This window comes from Schistocerca gregaria, chromosome 1 (assembly GCF_023897955.1).
Source record: "Schistocerca gregaria isolate iqSchGreg1 chromosome 1, iqSchGreg1.2, whole genome shotgun sequence".
NCBI lineage: Eukaryota > Metazoa > Arthropoda > Insecta > Orthoptera > Acrididae > Schistocerca > Schistocerca gregaria.
Genome location: NC_064920.1, coordinates 366,318,402 through 366,325,483, shown reverse-complemented (window position 1 = coordinate 366,325,483; position 7,082 = coordinate 366,318,402).

Below are 7,082 nucleotides of genomic sequence, written 5' to 3'. Positions count from 1 at the left end.
CTCATCGCTGAAGACGACACGTCTCCATTCGTCCCTCCATTCACGCCTGTCGCGACACCACTGGAGGCGGGCTGCACGATGTTGGGGCGTGAGCGGAAGACGGCCTAACGGTGTGCGGGACCGTAGCCCAGCTTCATGGAGACGGTTGCGAATGGTCCTCGCCGATACCCCAGGAGCAACAGTGTCCCTAATTTGCTGGGAAGTGGCGGTGCGGTCCCCTACGGCACTGCGTAGGATCCTACGGTCTTGGCGTGCATCCGTGCGTCGCTGCGGTCCGGTCCCAGGTCGACGGGCACGTGCACCTTCCGCCGACCACTGGCGACAACATCAATGTACTGTGGAGACCTCACGCCCCACGTGTTGAGCAATTCGGCGGTACGTCCACCCGGCCTTCCGCATGCCCACTATACGCCCTCGCTCAAAGTCCGTCAACTGCACATACGGTTCACGTCCACGCTGTCGCGGCATGCTACCAGTGTTAAAGTCTGCGATGGAGCTCCGTATGCCACGGCAAACAGGCTGACACTGACGGCGGCGGTGCACAAATGCTGCGCAGCTGGCGCCATTCGACGGCCAACACCGCGGTTCCTGGTGTGTCCGCTGTGCCGTGCGTGTGATCATTGCTTGTACAGCCCTCTCGCAGTGTCCGGAGCACGTATGGTGGGTCTGACACACCGGTGTTAGTATGTTCTTTTTCCCATTTCCAGGAGTGTCTCTCTTAGCCAGGACAGTGAAACATCCTGAAGAGAAATTATGTGGAAAAGCTATCCAGTATTTAATGATAGTAACAGCAACCACGAAACCATTCTGTGTTACGTAACATAGCCCTGTATTCTCTGCAAACGCCGGCTTGGTTTACAGTGGCATCAACACTGACAAATAATGTAAGAAAAAACTCAGTAAGTATCATTTACTAAATTTACAGATGGAAATAACTGCAGTTCTGTCTATAATATGTGAACTGACATTGTTAAAGCAGTCCCAAAGCTTTATCTCTTTAGTTAATGTGATACTCGCAAGGTTTCAATACCGATCCGTTATCAGGAAAACGGAAATAACCCCCTGGGTCAGAGCAGGCAGATATCAATGCAACACCATACGAGCAGCGCAAGTGGGTCGAAGGGAAAATATAGTAACACATACACTCTTAGGAAACAAGGAACATTATCAGTCAATTCCCAACATAAACCTGTCACCAGAGGTATGCACGTTTGATACAGGTCTGCTTCATGAATATAAACACTTTGTTAGGAATCACAATTGGCCGATGGCTAAGTTCATGCAAGTGTTCGCAAATATCTTTGACTATAGAATGGTTCTTTCGTAGTGTCAATGCTTGCAACCTTCGGCGTTCCTGTACCGTGCCCATTCCTCTGCTCGGAAAGTAATGAATACCGTATCATGGTTGAGGTACTAAAAAAGCGATTTGCTAGACTGGATACTCAAAGCCCCGTTCTAAACCTCACTGTCGTCTTTAGGATAGCCTAATTCATAGGCTCAAAAACTGTCATTGTGGTCCTGCCCATCAGTCACGTCTGTAGTATGAAGAGCAAAGGCTGCTTTGAGACTTTTGGCCACAGTAGGTGCTCTAAACTACAGTATTATCCATTTGACAAGCTCAGTATCAACGTATGAGTGACGCAATTTAATGTTTAATATTGCAATTTATTTTTGGTGCATCTACGAAGAGAGGCTGGTTCATCATTTTCTCTGAATCTTTTCAAGAAGAAAAAATATCGCTGCATTCCGTGTAGCTGGAATACTCATGGACGATTAAGCTCATACTCTAAGTTTCTGGCATTAGGTTACTTACGTAAATTCATGTCATTCCATGTATTACAGTTCTGAATCGTTGCACCATTATATGTAAGTATTGGCAGTTACTCGCTGTATAATACACGCGAATAGTCTTCCGTTGGACTTCAACAAAACAGCCAATTTTCTCTCATTAACGGACAGTAAAACCCACAGCGATAAATATAGGACATCGTTAACTTTTCTGAGATACAACAAAATAGTCGAAAGATTCCTGTTAAACAAATGACGCTTATTCTAATTCATTGTTGAAAAATCCTCCTATAATATGTACAGTAGCATACTTGCTCTGTAATTTTGTAATTTTTCAATTGTATTTGCAGAGCACTTTACTGCTGTCACTGATGCGCTGCCACAACTTCTCACCTCTTATTTCGAAGAGTAATTACGTACATCATGGCGCTGTTCGCAAGTTTTCCCGTCAGGGATGGGCTATGTCTGAACAACTTCTCTCGTAATTTGGCTTATATACTTCTTCCCTGTTCTGTGGTCACTCACGTACCATTTTAACTATTTTTTCCTTTATATTAGCGTAAGCAGTGCGACTACTTACTTCTAGAAAGGCTCATAAAATATTCGTACGAAAGATTAAAAGGGAGTTTTGTGTAAACAGCTTGTAAAGAATACTACATGCGTAAAAACAGTACGAGCAAAGCAATACATTAATTTGTAAAAAGAACCATTCACGTGTCATTGTCATGTCAGAAAACTTGGTAAGAGACTTTCAAAGACCTGGCGTGTTCTATTACGTAACTCCCTTGTTTGCGGAAGATAGTCGGTACTATCAGCCGACTACCTAGATGCGAGAAAGTCTGTACTGACACCAATAAAGCTACCTGAAAATGTTTAGGAAGAGCTATCCAGTACCAACACTGATTATGGCATACTTAAAGTCACAGATATCACTACGCAAGCAATTGCAACATTAAAAAACCACACGCAGCAATTAAACGTTCATCAAAAGTAACACACGTAACGCCAACTTACGATATCCTTGGGAGCAGGAAATTAGTCCTAGATGTAATAAACCTAAGATTAAGTAAAGAAGAGCTAAGACATTTATAGAAACATGAATGTTTGGAACGTTACCTACAACAAAAGAGTTAAAGAGTGCAAGACTGTGGCGCAAGCCCATGACTGTAGGTAGAGTACAGGCTATCTTCGCCGCGGCAGTATGCGGGGGAGTGTGATGGCTCCATCTTCCCGGCCACCATTTTACATCGGGAAGATCCCCGGTACCTACTCCGAACTGGAACGAGGAAAACTTCCCAGTCCTATCTGCACTGTGACCTCCATTGCCGAAGACTAGCGCTCTATTAGGTAGATCTCCGCGTCCACAAACTAGAAGAGGGCTGGAAGATTTAAAGTGGTAGATCAAATTATGTGGATTGAACTGTGGCTTTGATACATGTGATAAAATAGACTTATCATGAAATGTCATTTTACGTTATGCTTTTGGAGTTCAGCACCAGCTCTTCAGTGGGCAAGTGTGCGCTTATTTTGGTAGCCATCGTCCCCTATCAACCCATGTTTCTGTGTGGTTCATGACTTCAAATTTTTAATGTACTGACTAATTTCTTCTGTTGACTTTAACTGCATGTCCTATAATACAAAAACTGAGTTAATCTATTCGACATCATGTGTGAGGCTTGAACGTGATCCTCCCGTCGACTGTTTGTTACCTAGACTATCGTTGGACCATTAATTGTTTTACAAAATTTTAGGTAAATTTCTTGCTCGTTTTGTCTGTAAGTAATTATTGTAGTGTGGCATATAGGTCGAAACTACGATAACGCATTGTACCTATGTTATTTTCGTATTATAATCTGTGATATCTAAATAATCGAAGTAAATGTTTTCTGATTTTTTTCTCGTTAACAGTAATTTATTTTTTCTACTTTGCTATTAAAACAAGAGATTTTTAAATAATGTATTTCTTAATCTTATTTTTACCTATTTTTCTGAGAAACATTCAAATTTGTAGGCAGGCTTCATTTGTTTTGCAAGAGTAATACCATATTCATTTGGGGGACAGTTTCTTCGACTATGGTCCCAACTCATTAAATGTACTGAATGTTTTTTCTTACTACTACAGCTTTTCCTTGATGAAATTATCAAACACTTTTTTCTAGATACAGGCAAATCATGTTTCTCTGTTCGCCTTCAACATACATAGCTTTATGCCTTAGAGAACAAATGGAAACGATTGTTGTCACAAGAAAAACAATAATTTTGATGGAGTGGTTCTCATATTTTCTTGTGCAAATACACAAGCTCCGAGCTACGACGAAGTTCCTTATCGCTCAGCGAGAAGTGTGTGTGTGTGTGTGTGTGTGAGAGAGAGAGAGAGAGAGAGAGAGAGAGAGAGAGAGAGAGCGCGGAGTCATACAACAGCTTCAAGTAAGAGGGGGAAAGAGGAGGAGAGGAGGAGGAGGAGGAGGAGGAGGAGGCGGCGGCGGCTAGAGCCACAACAAATGTTCCAAGGGAACTATTCGTTAAGTCTTGTCGAGAGATGCAAATGAAGGACAAAGTGCTCAGCAAGATCCAATGAAACACGACATAGCCTTGACCTAGACTTACCACTGACAACGTCAGACAGTCTCGTGGATGAAGTTCATAGGCATGAATTCTCATACAACCAGCGCCAGCTAAAGTAATACACTAGAGAAATTAGCTGGTGTGCAGACGTTCTAGGGTTGATCAGAATGTAGACCTATGTCTGTGCAAGGCAAAGATCTGGGTTCATGTTTTTCTCGGTAAGGAAGATAGAGGGGTCATTGTATATGCGTATTAAAATATTTCAGCTATCTGACCTCGAGACAGAAAATGTGGGCTGAAGGACTGCCTACGAGTATAGCAAAATAGAACAATCGGGATATGTCGAATTTGTTTTTCAAGGCACTCGTGAAAATGAAGAATGTTTAAAGAAACAAAATTTTGTATTGCGAGTAACTACCTCAGCTTGAGTGAATGAATGGAAGATGTGTTTACTAAGAACTTTCACTTTCCCCATTTCTCTTGCTCGATAAGGAAAACTTTACTAGACAATCCATCATTTAATAGAAATTCGACAATTAGACTGATTACGAAGTGAACCAACGATAATCGTTATGTTGCGAACATGCGCTCCCTTTGCCTATGTGAATGGAGTATCTGTTATGCAAAACCCAACACACACTTGTCACACGACATCCTCAAAGCCAAGGCTCAGGACAATCAGATGAATGAAGTATTTTCAGAAAAGCATTTGACTCGGTGCCACACCTAGCTCCATTAATAAAACTACGATTAATCATGGATGGAGGGTCATCGACAGACGAAGAAAGAATTTCAGGACTGGCCCAGTGAAATGTGCTGGACACTTACTGCTAATACAGTATATTAATAACCTATCAGACAATAACAACAGTATCCTCAGACTTTCTGCAGATGATTCAGTTATCTATAAAGAAGTATTGACTGAAAAAAGTTGCATAAAGATTGAGTCAAATGTTTACAAGATTTCAACGTGGTGCAGAGATTGGTAACTCGCTTTAGATTTTCAGAAATTTAAAATTGTGCACATCACGAAAAAGATAAAAAAAGCAATGTTCGATGAATATAACATCAGTAAATCATAGCTTAAATCAGTCAATACATATTCTAGCTGGGTTTAACACTTCTTAATGGCATGGAATGGGACGACCACATACGCACTATCGTGGGTAAAGCTGGTGGCAGACTTCGGTTAGTTTGTAGGATACTTGGAAAATCCCATCTGTTTATAAAGGAGACTGCTTACAAAAGACAGTAAACAGATGCTTCAAAACAGACGAACAATTCCAAGACAGATTATGTAGGTACCACATGCTTAGTACCCTGTTGATAGTGCTTTCATGTCACCAACAGGTGTATAATTATCGTTTTGCTGAATATATGTATTTGCCGTTTTTAAAACGTACAGTGACTTTTGTCTTATACACTATACAGGGTGTCTGTGGAACAATTAGTCTTTACTGATAGCTACAAATGCAGCCCTGGTCACAATGACGTACACGAAAAAGTATCTGCACCGGAAACATACATCCGACGTGATGTACAGTTTCCCGAGCCCATGATTCACATGCAATCGATTTCGTGTTTGTCAGCCATAATGAAAACTATTAACGTGTGATACCCGTCAGTCGTACGCACTAGTAATAAATGTAGTTAGAAATGTATTTGCACCCTGATACCCTTACTCTCCCGATTCCCTCGCAGAAATGATAAACCCATATCAACAGAATTCTGAGGAAGTTCAGTAACATGCAGCGCGAAGGGATCTCCCGTGCAAGTCATTTATATTCGGATACAAGCATTACCTGGAGTGTCTACTGCCATGATCAAAGCGTTGAGTGTGACAGCGGTCACCGCTACTCATTTCCAAGTGAAATGACGGATCCACGCGCCTCATTGTAGAATACCATCAGCCCCTCCAACAAACTGAGTTGTCACACCATTCAGTGCCATTTAGTCTCTACAGAACTTGCCAATCCACGTTGAGTACCTCTGAATGGACGTCGTAAGGTACATAAACTGCCGAGCATGGGCGCAGCAGCACAATCGTTGACCGCTCAGCGCTTGGCAGAAGGCCACTGGACATGAGACAATGAATCCTCTTCAACACCAAATCGTAGTTGGACCAGTAGAGCCATACTCATAAGAAAAATTCCCCAAGAGGTCGGAATGTGTTTCATGGTGGGCTTTTATAGTCATCACAATTAAATGACACGGCTATCGCCCGTGTACATATTTTATGCACTAACGAACAATGAAATATAGGCTCTTATCACAAGCTACCGCGTTATGAAGTGGGTGTTCAGTCAAGTACGAAAAACGACAGGCGCCCATCTTCAGCTACCCAACATACCACTCCACAGCTACGAAATTGTGCCAAAATGGCCCGAGAAACACTCCATCGAGATCTGCAGCTACATCAACATTCTACAAACCACTACCAAGTGCACTGCAGAGGATATTTCCCAGTGTACCTCTTATTAGGGCTTCTTCCCATTCTATTCATCTATGGAGCGCGAGAAGTATGTTTGCTGGAATGCCCCTGTGTGCCCTGTAATTAATCTTGTCCTTAGATCTCAGAGAGCGTTACGTTGAGGGGCCGTAATAATTTCCTACATTCCTGGTCTAAAGCTAGTTGTCGGTAGTGTATTCCTGAACTCTTCCCTTCATCCTCGTTCTTGGAACATTTTCCGTAGATTTCGCCGAACAGTGGCCAGCTCAGTTTCTTCAGA